Source organism: Phocoena sinus, chromosome 8 (assembly GCF_008692025.1).
Source record: "Phocoena sinus isolate mPhoSin1 chromosome 8, mPhoSin1.pri, whole genome shotgun sequence".
Classification (NCBI taxonomy): Eukaryota; Metazoa; Chordata; class Mammalia; order Artiodactyla; family Phocoenidae; genus Phocoena; species Phocoena sinus.
In genome coordinates, this window is record NC_045770.1 from 26,564,128 (window position 1) to 26,585,049 (window position 20,922).

The window sequence follows — 20,922 nt, forward strand, 5'->3', positions numbered from 1 at the left end:
GGCTGGGTTCTCATGGTCAGCTGCAGGTTAGCTAGGCTGTTCAGCTTCTGGGGGTGTTAACTGGATATTGGTTTGGGGTGGAGGGTTGTCTTAGCTCTCCTGATGGTGTTTAATCCTTTAACAGGATTTGTTTTAATGGCGATGGCAGGAGTTCAAGAGCGAAAGAAGTGATTCTCAAAGTGTCTTGAGGTCAAGGCTCAGGACTGGCACTTCACTTCTGCTGCACGATACTGGCCAAAAACAAATCATCGGGTCAGACCAGAGTTGACAGGTGGGGAATCGAGTCTATCTCTTGATATGAGGAGCTGTAAAGTCTTTGCAAAAAATGGGGATACAGAGAGGGGTGAGGAATTGTGTTCATTCTCATAATCTACTACACAGTCATTTTGGTTTGCCTGGGATACTCCTGATTATACCAGTGGTATTGGTAGCTTATCTGGTTTAGCATTTGTCCTAGGTAGAAATACCGCAATATGGGCATTAAATTATATTGTCATCCTGATCATGAGGAACACCTTCATCCCTTTTGTAAGGATGCTGATTTAGAAGAAGGAAGGAGCCATAAATTTGTTTATAAACACTATAGTCTTTGTGATTGAAGAGAATTTTTGCTTAACTTCTTTTTTCTACCTAATTTGTCCATTTTTTATTACTTTGCTTCCTCTTTTCATTTTTCCACTTCTTCATGCTTTGTCACTTCTATCCTGAAAATAAAAACAGATCATAGTGCTTCCAGAATATTTTGTTTTAAATTGGTAGCTACCTTTCCTACCTCTCCTTAACTTTTTTTTTGTTTTGAAATCAAAATTGTTTTCACTGGGTTGCTCTACATTTGTTTTAACATTATACTTCCCCCCAAATAAATTAATGTTTTAAATACAGGTGACCCATTGAACAATGTGGGGGTTAGGGGCACTGACCCCCCTATGCAGTTGAAAATCTGCATGTAACTTTTGACTCCCTGAAAACTTAACTACTAATAACCTATTCTTGACTGGAAGCCTTACTGATAACGTAAACAGTTAACACATATTTTGCATATGTATTACATTCTGTATTCTTAAAACGGAGTAAGCTACAGAAAAGAAAATGTTATTAAGAAAATCATGAGAAAGAGAAAACGCATTTACAGTGCCATATTGTATTTATACCGTAAGTTTACATCGTCTATTTACAAGATGAATTGTCTGTCTTGGCAGTATCTACATCAATATTGTGTTATATGATACAAAACACAGTAGATGTTATATGTATTACACTAGACATCAAAAATGAATAAAATGTGAAAAATTCATTTATTTACAGGTATAACACTTCATGCATTGATAATAAAGGAGCAGCAGTATGATTGCTTTATGGTAGCCTAGTGTAATCAATATAATTAATTTATGGTAGCCTAGCCTATACACTAATGAATGAATCGTTACAAAAATTTTTATGAAATATAGTATACAGTCATATTCATCATAGAGTATTGGAAACATTGTTTTGTTTTTTTTTTGTAGTTGATTTTAAGTTTTTTTTTTTTTTTTAACATCTTTATTGGGGTATAATTGCTTTACAATGGTGTGTTAGTTTCTGATTTATAACAAAGTGAATCAGCTATACATATACATATGCTCCCATGTGTCTTCCCTCTTGCGTCTCCCTCCCTCCCACTCTCCCCATCCCACCCCTCCAGGCTGTCCCAAAGCCCCGAGCTAATATCCCTGTGCCTTGCGGCTGCTTCCCCCTAGCTATCTACCTTACTACGTTTGTTAGTGTGTATATGTCCATGACTCCCTCTCGCCCTGTCAAAACTCACCCTTCCCCCTCCCCATATCCTCAAGTCCGTTCTCCAGTAGGTCTGCGCCTCTATTCCTGTCTTATCCCTAGGTTCTTCATGACATTTTTTTTCCTTAAATTCCATATATATGTGTTAGCATACGGTATTTGTCTTTTTCTTTCTGACTTACTTCACTCTGTATGACAGACTCTAGGTCTATCCATCTCATTACAAATAACTCAATTTCATTTCTTTTTAAGGCTGAGTAATATTCCATTGTGTATATGTGCCACATCTTCTTTATCCATTCGTCCGATGATGGGCGCTTAGGTTCTTTCCATCTCCGGGCTATTGTAAATAGAGCTGCAATGAACATTTTGGTACATGACTCTTTTTGAATTTTGGTTTTCTCAGGGTATATGCCCAGTAGTGGGATTGCTGGGTCATATGGAAGTTCTATTTTTAGTTTTTTAAAGAACCTCCATACTGTTCTCCATAATGACTGTATAAATTTACATTCCCACCAACCGTGCAAGAGGGTTCCCTTTTCTCCACACCCTCTCCAGCGCTTATTGTTTGCAGATTTTTTGATGATGGCCATTCTGACTGGTGTGAAGTGATACCTCATTGTAGTTTTGATCTGCATTTCTCTAATAATTAGTGATGTTCATCATCTTTTCATGTACCTTTGGCCATCTGTGTGTCTTCATTGGAGAAATGTCTGTTTAGGTCTTCCACGCACTTTTTTATTGTGTTGTTTGCTTTTTTGATTATTGAGCTGTGTGAGCTGTTTGTATATTTTGGAGATTAATCCTTTGTCACTTGCTTCGTTTACAAATATTTTCTCCCATTCTGAGGGTTGTCTTTTTATCTCATTTATGCTTTTCTTTGCTGTGCAAAGGCTTTTAAGTTTAATAGATCCCATTTGTTTATTTTTGTTTTTATTTTCATTACTCTAGGTGGTGGGTCAAAAAAGAACTTGCTGTGATTTATGTCAAAGAGTGTTCTTCCTATATTTTCCTCTAAGAGTTTTATAGTGTCCAGTCTTACATTTAGGTCTTTAATACATTTTGAGTTTATTTTTGTGTATGATGTTAGAGAATGTTCTAATTTCATTCTTTTACATGTAGCGTCCAGTCTTCCCAGCACCGCTTATTAAAGAGACTGACTTTTCTTCATTGTATATCCTTGCCTCCTTTGTCATAGATTAGGTGACCATCGGTGCATGGGTTTATCTCTGGGCTTTCTATCCTGTTCCATTGATTTATATTTCTGTTTTTGTGTCAGTACCATACTCTTGATTACTGTGGCTTTGTAGTATAGTCTGAAGTCAGGGAACCTGATTCCTCCAGCTCTGTTTTTCTTTCTCAAGATTGCTTTGGCTATTCAGGATCTTTTGTGTTTCCATACATGTTGTAGAATTTTTTGTTCTACTTCTGTGAAAAATGTCCTTAGTAATTTGATAAGGATTGCATTGAATCTGCAGATTGCTTTTGGTAATATTGTCATTTTCACAATATTGATTCTTCCAGTCCAAGAACATGGTATATCTCTCCATCTGTTTCTGTCATCTTTGATTTCTTTCATCAGTGTCTTATAGTTTTCTGAGTACAGATCTTTTACTTCCTTAGGTGGGTTTATTCCTAGGTATTTTATTCTTTATGTTGCAATGGAAATGGAATTGTTTCCTTAATTTCTCTTTCTGATATTTCACTGTAAGTGTATAGGAATGCAGTCGACTTCTTTGCGTTAATTTTGTATACTTCAACTTTACCAAACTCATTGATTAGCTCTAGTAGTTTTCGATGGCATCTTTAGAATTTTCTATGTATGTACCATGTCATCTGCAAAGAAAAGAAGTTCTACTTCTTTGGATCTTCTTTGGATTCCTTTTCTTTTTCTTCTCTGTTTGCCATAGCAGGACTTCCAAAATTATGTTGAATAATAGTTGCAAGAGTGGACATCCTTGTCTTGTTCCTGATTTTAGAGGAAATGCTTTCAGTTTTTCGAGGAAATGCTTTCAGTTTTTCAACACTGAGAATGATGTTTGCTGTTGGTTTGTCGTATATGGCCTTTATTATGTTGAGGTAGGTTCCCTCTATGCCTATTTTCTGGAGAGTTCTTTTTATCATAAATGGGTGTTGACTTTTGTCAAAAGCTTTTTCTGCATCTATCGAAATGATCATACGGTTTTTATTCTTTAATTTGTTAATATGGTGTATTACATTGATTGATTTACATATATTGAAGAATGCTTGCATCCCTGGGATAAATCCCACTTGATCATGGTGTATGATCCTTTTAATGTGTTATTGGATTCTGTTTCCTAGTATTTTGTTGAGGAATTTTTTGTTGAGGGATTGCAGAGGAAGGAACACTCCCAAGCTCATTTTCCTCAGCAGTGTTTTGGAAGGGTATGAGGAGGATAGGTGTTAGCTCTTCTCTAAATGTTTGATAGAATTCACCTGTGAAGCCATCTGGTCCAGGACTTTTGTTTGTTGGAAAATTTTTAATTGTAGTTTCAATTTCATTACTTGTGATTGGTCTATTTATATTTTCTGTTTCTTCCTGGTTCAGTCTTGGAAGGTTGTACTTTTCTAAGAGTTTGTCCATTTCTTCCAGGTTGTCAATTTTATTGGCATATAGTTGCTTGTAGTAGTCTCTTATCACCTTTTGTATTTCTGTAGTGTCAGTTGTAACTTCTTTTTCATTTCTAATTTTATTGATTTGAGTGCTCTCCCTTTTTTTCTTGATGAGTCTGGCTAAAGGTTTATCAATTATGTTTATTTTCCCAAAGAACCAGCTTTTAGTTTCATCGATGTTTGCTATTGTTTTCTTTGTCTCTATTTCATTTATTTCTGCTCTGATATTTATGATTTCTTTTCTTCTACTAACTTTGGGTTTTGTTTGTTTTTCTTTCTCTAGTTGCTTTAGGTGTAAGGTTAGTTTGTTTATTTGAGATTTTTCTTATTTCTTCAGGTAGGATTTAATTGCTATAAACTTCCCTCTTAGGACTGCTTTTGCTGCATCCCATAGATTTTGGGTTGTCGTGTTTTCATTGTCATTTGTTTCTATGAACTTTTTCATTTCCTCTTTGATTTCTTCAGTGACCTCTTGTTTATTTAGTAGCGTATTGTTTAGCCTTCATGTGTTTGTGTTTTTCAGTTTTTTTTTTTCCTATAATTGATTTCTAATCTCATAGTGTTTTGGTTGGAAAAGATGCTTGATACGATTTCAATTTCCTTAAATTTACTGAGGCTTGAATTGTTACCCAAGATGTTATCTATCCTGGAGAATGATTTGTGTGTACTTAAGAAGAAAGTGTATTGTGCTGCTTTCTGATGGAATGTCCTATCTATTAAGTCTATCTGGTCTATTTCATTTAAAGCTTGTGTTTCCTTACTTATTTTCTGTCTAGATGATCTGTCCATTGGTGTAATTGGGGTGTTAAAGTCCCCCACTATTTTTCCATTACTGTCAATTTCCCCTTTTATGGCTTTTAACATTTGCCTTATGTATTGAAGTGCTTGTATGCTGGGTGCATAAATATTTATAATTATTATGTCTTCTTCTTGGATTGATGCTTTGATCATTATATAGTGTCCTTCCTTATCTCTTGTAATAGTCTTTATTTTAAGGTTTAGTTTATCTGGTATGAATACTGCTACTCCAGCTTTCTTTTGATTGCCATTTGCATGGAATATCTTTTTCCATCTCCTCACTTTCAGTCTGTATGTTTCTCTGGGTTTGAAGGTGGGTCTCTTGCAGACAGCATATATACGGATCTTTTTTTTTTTTTTTTTTTTTGCTGTACATGGGCCTCACTGTTGTGGCCTCTCCCGTTGTGGAGCACAGGCTCCGGGCGTGCAGGCTCAGCAGCCTTGGCTCACGGGACCAGCCGCTTCGCGGCATGTGGCATCTTCCCGGCCCGGGGCACAAACCCGTGTCCTCTGCATCGGCAGGCGGACTCTCAACCACTGTGCCACCCACCAGGGAAGCCCCGGATCTTTTTTTGTATCCATTCAGCCAGTCTGTGTGTTTTGGTTGGAGCATTTAATCCATTTATATTTAAGATAATTATCAATATGTATGTTCCTATTGCCATTTTCTTTGTTTGGGGTCTGTTTTGTAGGTCCTTTTCTTCTTCTCCTCTTGTGTTTCCTGCCTAGAGAAGTTCTTTTAGCATTTGTTGTAAAGCTGATTTGGTGGTGCTGAATTCTCTTAGCTTTTGCTTGTCTGTAAAGCTTTTGATTTCTCCATCAAATCCAAATGAGATCCTTGATGGTAGAGTAATCTTTGTTGTAGGTTCTTCCCTTTTATTACTTTAAATAAAGTAATATTTGAAGACTTTCTGCTGAAAAAACAGCTGATAACTTATTGGGATTCCCTTGTATGTTATTTTTTGCTTTTCCCTTGCTGCTTTTAAGGTTTTTTTCTTTGAATTTAATTTTTGTTAGTTTGATAAGTATGTGTCTTCGTGTTTTTCTCCTTGGGTTTATCCTGTATGGGACTCTCTGCACTTCCTGGACTTGGGTGACTATTTCCTTTCCCATGTTAGGGAAGATTTCAGTTATAAACTCTTCAAATATTTTCTCAGACCCTTTCTCTTTCTCCTCTTCTTCTTGGACCCCTATAATTCAAATGTTGATGTATTTAATGTTTTCACAGAGGTCTCCAAGACTGTCCTCATATCTTTTCATTCTTTTTTCATTATTCTGCTTTTTACAGTTATTTCCATCATTCTGTCTGCTGGCTCATTATTTGTTTTTCTGTCTCAGTTATTCCTTTATTGATTTCTTCTAGTGTATTTTTCATTTCATTTATTGTGTTGTTCCTCACTGTTTGTTTGTTCTTTAGTTTTTCTACATCCTTGTTAAACATTTCTTGTATTTTCTCAATCTGTGCCTCCATTCTATTTCCCATATCCTGGATCATCTTTAGCATCATTACTCTGATTTCTTTTTCATGTATGTTGCCTATTTCCTCTTCATTTATTTGGTGTGTAGGTTTGTACTTTACTGCTTTGTCTGTAACATGTTTTTCTGTGGTCTCATGTTTTTTTTTTTGATGAGTGGGGATGTGTTCCTGTCTTGTGGGATGTTTGGCCTGAGGCATCCAGCATTGGAGTTTGCAGGCAGTTGGGTGGAGCTGGGTCTTGGTATTGAGATGAGGACTTCTGGGAGTCTGCATACTGATTAATATTCCCTGGGACCTGAAGTTCTCTGTTAGTCCAGAGACTTGGACTTTTGATTCTGTTGTTTGGTTTTTTGATTATTGAGCAGCATGAGCTGCTTGTATATTTTGGAGATTAATCCTTTGTCAGTTGCTTCATTTGCAAATATTTTCTCCCATTCTAAGGGTTGTCTTTTCATCTTGTTTATGGTTTCCTTTGCTGTGCAAAAAGCTTTTAAATTTCATTAGGTCTCATTTGTTTATTCTTATCTTATTATTAATATTTCCTTTCTTCTGCTGACTTTGGGCTTTCTTTCTTCTTTTTCTAATTCCATTAGATGGAAAGGATTTGAGATATTTCTTGTTTGTTGAAGTGAGCCTGTATCTGTATAAACTTCCCTCTTAGAACTGCTTTTGCTGTATCCCATAGATTTTGTAAAGTTTTGTTTCTATTTTCATTTTTCTCAAGGTATTTTTTTTAAGTTTTATTTTGTTGCCCCATTGGTCTTTTAGTAGCATGTTGCTTAGTCTCCATGTGTTTGTGTCTTTTCCCCAGGTTTCTTTCTGTTATTGATTTTTAGTTTCTAATTATTGTAGTTGGAAAAAATGCTTGGTATAAATTTCAATCATCTTAAATTTATTGACAACTGCTTTGTAGCCTAGCATATTATCTATTCTGGAGAAAGTTCCATGTGCGTTTGAAAAGAATGTGTATTCTGCTGTTTTCAGATGGAATGTTCAATGGATATGTATTAAGTCCATCTAGTCTAAAATATCATTTAAAGCCACTCTTTGCATATTGATTTTGTCTGGATGATCTATCCATTGATGTAGGTGGATATTTGTATTACTGTCAGTTTCTCCATTTATGTCTGTTAATATTTTCTTTATATTTAGGTGCTCCTAAATTAGGTGCATATATGTTTATGAATGTTATATCCTCTTCTTGAATTGACCCCTTTATCATTATATAATGCCCTTCTTTGTCTTTTGTTTTAAGACTTCTAAAAAAGTCTGTTTTGTCCAATATGAGTATTATGAGTATTACTACCCAGTTTTCTTTTCATTTCCTTTTGCATGAAACATTTTTTTTCTCTCCTTTCGCTTTCAGTCTGTATGTGTCTTTAGTTTGAAGTGACTCTCTTGTAGCCAGCATATAGATGGGTCTTCTTTTTTTATCCATTCAGTCACCCTGTGTCTTTTGAATTGAGCATTTAGTCCATTGACATTTAAAGTGATTATTGATAGGTATGTACTTATTGCTATTTTGTTACTTGTGTTCTTGTTGTTTTTGTAGTTCTCTTTTCTTCGTTTAGTGTTTTCCCTGTGGTTTGATGATTTTTTTTGGTTGTATGTTTGGATTCCTTTCTCTTTGTTTTTGTGTATCTATTGTAGGTTTTTGATTTGTGGTTACCATGGGTTCATATATTTTGACCTATAAATATAACTACTTGTTTTAAATAGATAGTCATTTAAATTCAAACACATTCTAAAAGCTCTATATTTTTTACTTTCCCCTCCATGTTTTAGGTTTTGGTGTAATATTTTACATTTTATTTGTATCCTTTAGCTGCTGATTGCAGTTATAGTTGATTTTACAATTTTTGTCTTTTAACCTGATACTAACTTAAGTGGTTTATCCATTGAATTTCGTATATATTGACATTTATCAGTGAGATTTTTCTTCATATATTTTCTTATATTTTTGTTTCATAGCCTTTTCTTTTTCACTTAAAGAATACGCTTTAACATTCTTGTAGGGCTGACTTAGTAATAATAAACTCTTTTTTTTTTTTGCTTTTCTGGGAACTCTTTATCTCTCCTTCAATTCTGAATGATAACCTTGCCTGGTAGAGTATCCTTGGTTGTAGGTTTTTTTCCTTTCAGCACTTTAAATATGTCATGCCTCTCCCTTCTGGCCTACAGAGTTTCTGCTGAAAAATCAACTGATAACCTTATGGGGATTCCCTTGTATGTGACTCTTTGTTTTTCTCTTGCTGCCATTAAAATTCTATCTTTATTTTTAACTTTTGCCTTTTTAATTATGATATGTCTTTTTGTGGATCTCTTTGAATTCATGTTGTTTGGGACTCTCTGTGCTTTGTGGCCTTGGATATCTGTTTTCTTCTTCAGGTTAGAAAAGTTTTTAGCCATAATGTCATCAAATACCTTTTCTGCCCCTTTCTCTCTCTCTTCTCCTTCTGCGTACCCTATAATGCAAATATTTGTAACTTGATTCTGTCCTAGAGGTTCCTTAAACTATCCTAATTAATTTGTCTTCTCTATGCCATTCTGATTGGGTGATTTCCACTATTCTGTCTCCCAGGTTTCTTACGTGTTCTTCTGTTTCACCTAATCTGCTGTTAATTCCTTCTAGTGTACTTTTACTTTCAGTTTTTGTATTTTTCAGTTATGATTGGTTCTTTTTTATATTTTCTAGTTCTTTGATGAAGTTCTCACTGTGTTCCTCTATTGTTTTCCCAAATTCAGTAAGCATTTTTGTTACTACTGCTAGGAAGTCTTTATCAGGTAAATTACCTATCTCCATTTCATTAAGTTCCCTCCCACCCCCAGGGTTTTATCTTGTTCTTTCCTTTGGAACATATTCCTCTGTCTCTCATTTTGTTTGACTTTCTCTATTTTTATCCATGAAATTAGGCAAAACAGTTACCTATCCTGGTCCAGAAGGTATGTCCTTGTGTGAGAGCATCCTCATGTGGTTTGTAGCTGCCCAGTGGTTTTGGTTAGAGACTTGGATCTGAAGCATGGATTGTCTTTCCCAGGGTGTACTGGCAACCAGTGGTTTGGTGGAGGGTAGGTCTGGAGTTTGAGGGGCTAGAGCTCAAGTCTGGTGCAAACAGGGGCTTCTCTCAGGGTCAGTGGTGGTCTCTGACTTGGCTGGGGGCAGACCAGGGCCCAAGAGGCTGGAGCCATAGTTCTGAGCTAGTTCCACTTCTCCTCAGGGTGATGGTGGTCTACACCTTGGCAGGAAGCAGTGCCACAGCAGAACAGCCTGTAGTAGGAGGTTGGTGTAGGCTGGGGGCATGCTGGGGTGGTCCTGGCAGGCTGGCTAGAGCACCAATCTGCTGCCTTTGTGCTGGGACTCAGAGCAAGCAAGTCTGTATGCATGTTCTTCAAGAGCAGAGTCTTGGTTTCCTACAACCATCTGGTAAGCCCCAGCCAAGGAGGTTCATCCTACCTAGGGAGGATCCCTGAGCCCATTATATCCCCATCTTCTTCTGGGTCACCAAACATGAGTGTGGGTCCTGACTAGATTTCTTCTCCTCCCCTCCTTCCATACTCTGTGTGGTTCTTTCTTTATAACATTGGTTGTAGAAGAGCCATTCTGCTAGTCCTCTGGTCGTTCTCAAAGAGAATTACTCTATATGTAATTGTAGTTTAGATGAGTTTGTAGAGGAAGGTGAGCTCAGGGTCTTCCTACTCTGCCATCTTGATTGATATTGAAAATCAGTATCTTTATGTCTTCCAAAGTCTTCCTGGGTACCTTTTGAATAAAAATGTTAATATAAAATGAACATCAATCTACCTGGCTTATAATTCATTCCCCACTAATTTGAGCACTGTTCCCAAACCATAGGTGTGGGCCCTGGTAGCCAAGTGTGTGTTCTGTGATTCTTTTCCTTTGCCTGCACAATACACACTGCTGTAGGAGTGGACTTGGCTTGGCCTTGCATTCCCTGAGGTAACCATACCATTTGGATGATTCTCTTTCCCATTAAAGATGATTTGGTTTTCAAACCAGCCAAGGAGGTTCATCCTACCTAGGGAGGATCCCAGATGTAATGTTTCTTTTAATGATTCTGCAAATGACAGAATGACAAATATTTCAATTCATACATATTTGCTATGTATTCTGGTGCCCTCCTATGGGATTTGGGATCAGTTGTTTCGTTTAGAGTCCTCTTTGCTCCTCATGCTTTTTCCAGATAGTTGCTTCTTCATTCTTTTATTAAAAAAAAAATGCATCTTTGAAACTAATCCACTGACCAAAACCCAGTGTCGTTCTCTTTTTATTACTCTTCTCTGTCACATTCACTGACTCATTTTCTCTCTACACTTGATTGTTCTAGGAACTTTCCAGGTAACTTTGGTGTCTAGGTGGAGAATCCCTGAAAGCTTTGACCACTGAGTTCTGTGTCCTCATAACCAGTTCCACCTCTTCCACTTCACCTCAAACACCCATTCTGTCCCACAGTATTCTTCTGGGCTAAGCCACCCTGTTCCTCCGTGATAATGAATTCAAACACCAGCTCAGTGACTACAATTCCAAAACCTCCCAGCTTGCTGCAAGTTCTTTTTCATTCTCAGGACTTGTAGTCCAGTGCCCTTTCCAATTTCTCCTCTCTCATCTGTTCTTTCCCAGCTCATATTCTATGACCACCATTTCACTCTTGTTCCCAGGCAGACTGGTGTTACTTTAAATTCACAGCCCCATCTTGGCTCTCAACAGCACTTGACAATATTGCTTTGGTTCTTTAGAATGCACACTCTTCCATTCTTCAAAACCATGTGCTGTGGGTTGAACTGTGTCTCTCAAAAAGATATGTTGAAGTCCTGACAGGTACTTGCTAATGTAACATTTTGGGGAAGTAGAGTGTTTGCAGATGTAATCAAGTTAAGATGAGGTTATATTGGATTAAGGTGGACCCTAAATTCAATGACTGGTATCTTTATGAGAGTGCAAGATTTGGAGATGAGAATACACATAGGGAGAGACATGTGACAATGGAGACAGAGAGTAGAGAGATGCAGCTATAAACCAAGGAACACCCTTGTTGGTAACTATCAGAAGCTAGGAGAAAGGCATGGAACAGATTCTCTTTCAACCTCCAGAAAGAAGTAGCCCTGTTGACACCCTGATGTCAGACTTCTGGATTCCTGAATTGTGAGAGAATAAATTTTTGTTGTATGAAGTCACCCAGCTTGTGATTACTTGTTAAAGCAGCCCTAGAAAATTAATACACATGATTTCAAGAGGTTTCCCACAGGAAAGCTTGGACCTTCCTTTGCCTCTCCCTTTATGTTCAGTGGATAACCTTAACTTTAAGGAATTAGAAGCCACCAGACAGTAACTTATTGAACTTCTGGACACCAGAGTTACATATCTACACTTATTCTTTTCCTAATTTTCTTCCTTTTAGAACAAGGACAGTATGATCATATATCAAGCAGTGATTAAGGGTCCAGGGTCTGTAATAAGAATATTTGATTTTAAATTTAGATTCTCCAATTGCCAACTCTATAATTTTGGATAAAATATCTAATTTCTCAGTGACTCATATTCTTTTTATGTAGAATGGTTAATACTTCACAGAGTTGTTGTAAAGATTAAATCCTAAATATCAGAATTAACTGTCATATAGTACTCAGTAAAGGCCAGTTATTATATTTAATTATTACTTGAACCTATGAAATTGTTATACTTATAAGTAAAAAGTGCTTAAATATTGGCAATTCTGTATAGTTCAGCATATCATTTCAATAAACAGTCCAGAGGTAGTCCGAACTTTTATTAAAAGAGAATATTTTCTTGTATCCTCTTGGTGTTGAAAGAGAATATTTTCTTGTATCCTCTTGGTGTTGATCTCATTCCTTCCGCTTTTTCAGACACACACAAGCTATCTCTTTTCCTGTATTTTCAACCTCAGTCTTTATATATGCTACTTTGCATCATTACATAAATGTGCTCTACTCTCTACCATTTAAAATTAATACATGGGCTTCCCTGGTGGCGCAGAGGTTGAGAGTCTGCCTGCTGATGCAGGGGACGTGGGTTCGTGCCCCAGTCCAGGAAGATCCCACATGCCGTGGAGCGGCGGGGCCCGTGAGCCATGGCCGCTGAGCCTGCGCATCCGGAGCCTGTGCTCCGCAATGCGAGAGGCCACAACAGTGAGAGGCCCATGTACCACAATAAATAAATAAATAAATAAAATTAATACATAAAAGTGACTGAATAAATGAATAATTTCTAGATGTCCATCTCCCCTCAATGCCTTTCACAGCCAAAGCTTTCTGACTTTTTCCTTTCTGACTCTGCCTGACTCAACTCCCCATTCTTTATCTCAGTTGGGCTTTCAATATTATCCAAACCAGGTGACCACTCCTTTCTTACATTCTTTTTTTTTAATATAAACTTATATATTTACTTATTTATTTTTGGCTGCACTTGGTCTTTGTTGCTGTGCGCAGGCTTTCTCTAGTTGCAGTGCATGGGCTTGTCATTGTGGTGGCTTCTCTTGTTGTGGAGCATGGCCTCTAAGCACGTGCACCTCAGTAGTTGTGGCTCGTGGGCTCTAGAGAACAGGCTCAGTAGTTGTGGAGCATGGGCTTAGTTGCTCTGTGGCATGTGGGATCTTCCCGGACCAGAGATAGAACCCACGTCCCCTGCATTGGCAGGCAGATCCTTAACCACTGTGCCACCAGGGAAGTCCCCTTTCTTCCATTCTTCATTTGGCTTCTCTGGTCACACTCTTGATTCACTGTTCTGTATCTGACCATTGCCTTTCTCTGTCTTTTGCCAGTTCCTGGCATCTTTTCCCATCTTTTAAATGTCAATTTTTTTAAGACTCAGCACTATGATCTTTTTATTCTACATCAGTGGTTCTCAAAGTGTAGCCCCTGAGCCAGCAGCATCAATATTACTTGTGAAACTGTTAGAAATATTTACAAATTCTGGGGCCCTGCACTCAGACCTACTATACTTATCAGGGTTCTCCAGAAAACCAAGACCAACAGGGTATGTATTTTTTTAAAGAATTCGCTCATGCAATTGTGGAGACTGGCAAGTCCAGAATTTCTAGTGCAGGGGCAGGTGAGAAACTCAGGCAGGAATTGATGCCTCAGTCTTGAGATAGAATTTCTTTTCTGGGGAATCTCAGTTTTTGCCCTTAAGGCCTTTCAACTGATTGGACGAGGCCCACTCATTTTATTGAGGGTTATTTCCCTTACTTAAAGTCAACTGATTATAGATGTTGACAACATCCAGAAAATACCTTCACAGAAACCCCCACATTAGTGTTTGATTAAATAACAGGTACTAGAGCCTAGCCAAGTTGACATATAAAACTAATCATCACACCCACTGAATCAGGACCTCTGGGGTGGGGTCCAGCAATCTGTGTTTTAAATAAGTTCTTCAGGTGATTCTCACGTGCAGTAAAGTTTGGAAGCTACAGGTCTATATTTTCTACCCAGATGCTCAGACATTTCAGTGTCTTCAATTACTATCTATTGAATATATACTGACTCTCAAAGTTCAGTCTCTTGCCCAGATTTCTCCTCTGTTCTGTTCAAATGTTTCACAGACACCTCAAATTCAGTGCATCTAAAATTGAACTCTTGATCTACAGCAAACCTGGTCTTCTTCAACTGTTCAAAAGGTCAACAAATAATAACATCCTCCTCCTAGGAGTTCAAGCTAGAAACTTGGCATTTTTCTTTGAGTAAACCCTGTTTTTCACACAGAAGTCCAATCAATCACAGTTGTCTTATTTTTTACCTCTAAATAATTTTTCATTCTGTTCCCTTCTTTCCATTTCTGCTGTCACCATACTATCCCAAACCCATCACTGTTTCACTTGGATTAATGTACTACTCCTTCCAATCATTCATTCTGCTTGTAGATGTTTTGATTTGTTTTGATGCAGATCTGGACATTACTTAATAATAGGTGATATACATCTGTTACATCTGTGCTTGTACTATTTAGGATACCTTTGGGTACAATCAAAGAAAAGACCAACTCTAAATGGCTCAAACTATAAGGGAATTTATGATTTCACAAAACAAAGTCCAAGGTTAGATGATTCCAGAGCTGTTTAGTTTGGCAGTTCATCAGCATTATGAAGGACCAACTTCTGTCTGTCTCTTGGGGGACTACTGTAGTCTCATTGTAGGATGTAGTGTTTATTGTAGCCTCACTAATGTGTATTTCACAGACTGCATGACTGTTAGTGGCTGCCTCATGTGTTGGAAACAGGACCATGGAGACAATGTGTGCAAGGACCAGTGAGGCCAAGGTTTAGATTAATTCTCTATGTGCATACTGAAATCACCAAAAATAGTGATACGAATGTAGGTAAAGAGATGGGTAGAAAGTCAGGGACTAAAGTCTCTAATGAATGAGAAATGACCAGGAATATGGTAGATGACTGCAATAAATGGAAATAATAGATGTAAGGCAAGTCCTTCAACGGAGCTGGATTTTTAGAAAGAAAAGAGGAATAATGATCTGGCAGCAGCAATAAGGAGCAAGGATAGCATGTATCACCTTCAGATCCAATAGGAGAAAAGAAAGGGACTTCTTTTGAGAGGGCTTCAGAGGAAACTATGTCCTTAGGAGGCATCCAGTTTTTTAAGTGAAAGTTAAGGGACAAAATCATAGCCACAGAGGGAAGTTGGAAAATGAGTTTTGTGCCCAGATAAAAATCAAGGATTCAGGTTCAGTTATTCTTAAAGGAGAAAATAGATGATGTGGAAGAATAGCAGTCTTTGCCATAAGTACCATCTCCCCCAGTGTTACTATTTTATTTGTTAGCAGGATTTAGGAAGATACAATGTAGGTTGTTCTTAGCATTTGGCATTGTAATTGTACTTTTAGGGCAAAGGTCCCTAATAGGTATTCATGAATGGATTCCAGGTGTACCTCAGCCCTGAGGATGGTGGTGAATGGCCTCAAACTAGGGGTTGTCTTGTCAGGGACACTTCTGAGAGCAAGTCCCATAGTTCCCTCTGATTTACTTGGTACCTGTTGCTCTGCCCCTAGTGCAAGGCCAAGGGGCCAAGGATTGTCCTCTGGGTATCCACTTTAGTAGCCAACTGAAGAATGTGCCACTGCCCATTATGAACAAGGAACACTTAAATCTGCTGGAGGCATGCTCAAGGGTCACTGTACCTCATCCAAGGTTTTGCCGTGGTATCTATGGGTGGGAAGTGGAGAAGGGAGAGAGACTTTACAAAGCAGAGCTCTTGGCTGTAGCAGCAAAGAATCTCTGTCCTTATATATATTTGGCAGATTCTTCCATCCCTTTGTGTTACATATACTCTTTAATGGCATCCAAGTGAGCTTCAGGGTGACTGCTCCAATAAAGCATGTGCATTCATCAAAGTTTCATCATTTTAAAATAATTCATACAAAAAGTTTTATTGGATTCAAATCAATTCATATTTATCAAGAACTTTCAACATTATATTTGTTGACAAAAGAAAGGGAAGATTTGTTGTATCCTTTAAATATAATTTTATTTGTTGTAAATTTTTGAATGGTTGTAAAAATGGTTTAAACTTTTTTAAAAAATCACTAGTACAAATAGCGTTTCTGGTTGATGTCAACTATTAAGGATTTAAAGAGGTTGTCTCTCCTTTGTTGAGAATTGTGGGTAGGCATTTAAGTATATACAACCTGATTTAAAACAAAAGTTATGGCTACGGAACTAAGCTCATGTTTCACAGTAAATTTATTTGGAAAATATCTGATTTGAAAGCAAGGACAGATTTATTCACTAATGCTTTGTATTCTTATTTCTTATCAATTATGTAATATAGAAAAAAATAGAGTTAAGGTTTTTCACCAAGTCCCACATAAATGCCTCTAAATATCTTCCAGTTTACTCCAAGTGGGCTGCTAAAATTTACTGCTTAAAAAAATTTTTATTGAAATATTGTTGATTTACAATGTTGAGTTAGTTTCAGGTGTACAGCAAAGTGATTCAATTATATATATATATATATATATATATATATATATATTCCCTTTTTATAGTCCCTTTCATTATAAGTTATTATAGGATACTAAGTATAGTTCCCTGTGTATACAATTGGTCCTTGTTGGTTATCTATTTTATATATAGTAGTGTTTATATTTTAACCACAGACTCCTAATTTATCCTTCCCTCCCTTTCCCCTTTGGTAACTATCAGTTTGTTTTCTATATCTGTGAGTCTATTTCTGTTTTGTAAATAAGTTCATTTGTATCATATTTTTTAGATTCCACATATAAACAATATAATATGATATTTATCTTTGGCTTACTTAGTATGATAATTTCTTGGTCCATCCATGTCAATGCATATAGCATTATTTCACTTTTTTATGGCTGAGTAATATTCCATTGTATATATACAACATCTTCTTTATCCATTCATCTGTTGATAGACACTTATGTTGCTTCCATGTCTTGGCTATCGTAAATAGTGTTGCTATGAACATTGGATGCACAAAAACGCAACAGGGTAGAAAGCCCAGAAATAAACCTACATACCTATGGTCAACTAATGTATGACAAAGGAGGCAAGAATATACAATGGAGAAAAGACAGTCTCTTCAATAAGTAGTGTTGGGAAAACTGGACAGCTACATGTAAAAGAATAAAATTAGAACATTCTCTAGCATCATGAACAAAACTTAACTCAAAATGGATTAACGACCTGAATGTAAAGCCAGATACTATAAAGCTCCTAGAGGAAAATGTAGGCAGAATACTCTTTGACATAAATCACAGCAATATTCTTTTGGATTTGTTTCCTAGAGTAATGGAAATAAAAACAAAAATAAACAATTGGGACCTAATTAAACTTAAAAGCTTTTGCACAGCAAAGGTAACCATAAACAAAATGAAAAAAGACAAGCTACAGAATGGGAGAAAATATTTAAAACAATGTGACCGACAAGGGATTAATCTCCAAAATATACAAACAGCTTATACAGCTCAATATTGAAAAAACAACTCAATCAAAAAATGGGCAGAAGATCTAAATAGACATTTCTTCAGAGAAGACATACAGATGGCCAAAAAGCACATGAAAACATGCTCAGCATCACTAATTATTAGAGAAATACAAATCGAAACTACAGTGAAGTATCACCTCACACTGGTCAGAATGGCCATCATCAAAAAGTCTACAAATGCTGGAGAGGGTGTGGAGAAAAAGGAAACATTCCCATTGTTGGTATAGCTATTATGGAGAGCAGTATGGAGGTCCCTTAAAAAAAAAGGATAGAGGGCTTCCCTGGTGGCGCAGTGGTTGAGGGTCCGCCTGCCGATGCAGGGGACACGGGTTCGTGCCCCGGCCCGGGAGGATCCCGCATGCCGTGGAGCGGCTGGGCCCGTGAGCCATGGCTGGTGAGCCTGCATGTCCGGAGCCTGTGCTCCGCAGCGGGGTAGGCCACAGCAGTGAGAGGCCCGCGTACCGCAAAAAAAAAAAAAAAAAGGATAGAGCTATCATATGTTCCTGCAATCCCATTCCTGGGCATATGTCTGGAGAAAACCATAATTCGTTAAAATTTTAGCACTTTTGATGTGGGCCAAGATGTGAAAGACTGCTTTAGTAAGAGTAACGCTTCAGTTTAACCAAAATGGTTTTGGTAATATCTGTCTTCTCTACTTGTTAAAATACACATTAATAAATTGTGTGTGTGTTTTCTAAACATTCCAAGATTGTTTGAGTTACTACCAGGTAAAGCCATGCTTTTCTGTCCTGAAAGAAAGGGGAATCTGGCATCTTTTGCTACTGTGATATACGTACTGGTACCAGAAACATGAAAAATTCTGACTAGCAGGCATTTTCGTTTTGTATGTCAGAATTCATGTCCTCTTCCTGGGTTTATAGATTTTCTTCTAGAAATCACTACGTTTCCCATCTTCACAGTCCAAGGAAGGTTGACTTGACCACAAGCTCTAGGAGTGGGGTATGATGTGTGCAAGCCTATCCCTATATTCCATTCTCTTGCTACAAGGTTGGTTCAGAGACAGGCAGATAACTCATTCAGAGCCAATGAAACAGAAGAAGGTATTTGTTGAAACTTCTAAAAGAAACGTTCACTCTTCCCCTTGACATCTTAGCTTCCCATGGAGATGAGATATCTGGAGATGTATAAAGCCATTTTGCTATATTGAGTGGCACAGTTGGCAAGTCTCTGTATAGAGCTTATCAGGGAAGATATAAATGAGAGGGTAAAGTTGAGCCCTTGATGAGATCACTTGAACTGTTGAATCAAACCTCTCCTGATATTGAGGCTAATTCTGAATTTTCAATTTTATGAATCAGCAAATTTCTCCCTGTTCTGTGCTTTCCTAGATTCTGCATTTGTCTATTTGGCATACATTCATCGCAGGGTCAATTTGTGGCCTCTGACTAGGTAGAGACTGCTCCTCTCAGGACTAGCCAATTCTTAGAGATAGCCTGCAGCATGCATTTCATATGCAAACCAACCAATCTTGAGTCTATATGCCCCAGCCACTCCCTTTATCAAACTATAACAAACCAATATTTCCTCAGCCTTAAATCAACCCAGGACCAGGTATGCAATATTTTTTTTCACATCTTTATTGGAGTATAAATGCTTTACAATGTTGTGTTAGTTTCTACTGTACAACAAAGTGAATCAGCTGTATGTATACATATATCCCCATATTTATTAGACAACTTTCTTCTCTTACACCCTTCTCTCCCTCATTTCCTCCCCCTTTTTCTTTCCCTCCCTTCATTCAATATTTATGAAGTGTTCCTGAGTACCTGTGCTGGCACAAATGTTACAAAATTGTATGAGACAGTTCCTACCCTTGAATGTGTAGCAGTGAATACATTTGGAGTAGACAGATGATAAGTAATCTGATAGAAGCATGTACAAGATTTAGTGGGGCCTGAGGAAGGGAGTGATCAGTTTTTCTTAAGAGTGGTATTCAGGAAGTTTCCTAAAAGGAGTGGGTACTAGGTAGAATTTGTTACCAAAGGCAAAAACAGAGCAGAGTAGAGCTTTCAGTCAGAGGGTACTGCATGGACAAAGACTCAGAAGATTAACTCTTGTCATGCTTAGGTATGGACAAGTGATTTTCTATGGCTGGAGCACGGGATGTGGCACTTGGTATGGTGCAAAATTTAATGGCACACCAAAAAACTAAGTAATAGATAAATTTATTTTAATGCAGTATTTTTTTTTTTAATTCATGCAGGGCTTCCCTGGTGGCACAGTGGTTAAGAATCCGCCTGCCAATGCAGGGGACACAGGTTTGAGCTCTGGTCTGGGAAGATCCCACATGCCGTGGAGCAACTAAGCCCATGTGCCCCAACTACTGAGCCTGTGCTCTAGAGCCTGAGAGCCACAACTACTGAGCCCGTGTGCTGCAACTACTGAAGCCCGTGTGCCTAGAACCTGTGCTCCACAACAAGAGAAGCTACCACAATGAGAAGCCCACGCACCGCAACGAAGAGTAGCCCCCGCTCGCCACAACTAGAGAAAGCCTGCTCACAGTAATGAAGACCCAACACAGCCAAAAATAAAATAAGTTAATTTTTAAAATAATTTTTAAAAATTCATGCAAAACTCTTGATAAACAAAATATGAAATTTTGAAAACTTAAAAATTGACATAGTAAAACAAATGGTACCTTGCTACCTTGCAAAAGAAGTTTCAGTAAGCTGAAGTTAATTAAAAATTATTGAAGATGTTTACTTATTTTAAAAAAGTGTCAATAATGTCAGTTCTCTCAATTGAAAAGAAGATAAAGAAGTTAATTTTGAAAGTACTATGAGTTTGTTTGATTAAAGCCAAGAAAGTAAAAACGTAATACAGGGGCTTCCCTGGTGGCGCAGTGGTTGGGAGTCTGCCTGCTGATGCAGGGGACACAGGTTTGTGCCCCGGTCTGGGAAGATCCCACATGCCGCGGAGCGGCTGGGCCCGTGAGCCAAGGCTGCTGAGCCTGCGCGTCCGGAGCCTGTGCTTCACAACAGGAGAGGCCACAACAGTGAGAGGCCCACGTACAGCAAAAAAAAAAAAAAAAAAGTAATACATTTTGTTTTGATACAAATAAAATATTTTAAACCTAAAATAATATTGTTGGTTTAATACATCTATTTTTTTAATTTTCAGTATTTTTTCAACTACCTTAATATTCTATAATAAAAGCTAACCATTACAAACAAAAAATGTATATAGGGACATTTTTTCTTTTACTTCACAGTCTCATA

The 20,922-nt window shown here is 37.5% G+C and overlaps 1 protein-coding gene across 5 annotated transcripts in view; it reads left to right on the forward strand.

The window, feature by feature from the left end:
- MSANTD4 (Myb/SANT DNA binding domain containing 4 with coiled-coils) overlaps nucleotides 1–20,480 on the forward strand; it is a 35,591-nt gene extending 15,111 nt beyond the window's left edge. For 4 of the 5 annotated variants that reach the window (XM_032640088.1, XM_032640092.1, XM_032640090.1 and 1 more), the window contains 2 exons: nucleotides 125–271; nucleotides 19,908–20,480. The gene's annotated coding sequence lies outside the window, so the exon portion shown is untranslated. Of the gene's footprint in view, nucleotides 1–124; nucleotides 272–17,957; nucleotides 17,973–19,907 lie in introns of those variants that run through there. The other variant, XM_032640091.1, reaches the window with a different exon arrangement.
- The last annotated feature ends 442 nt before the right edge of the window (nucleotides 20,481–20,922 follow it).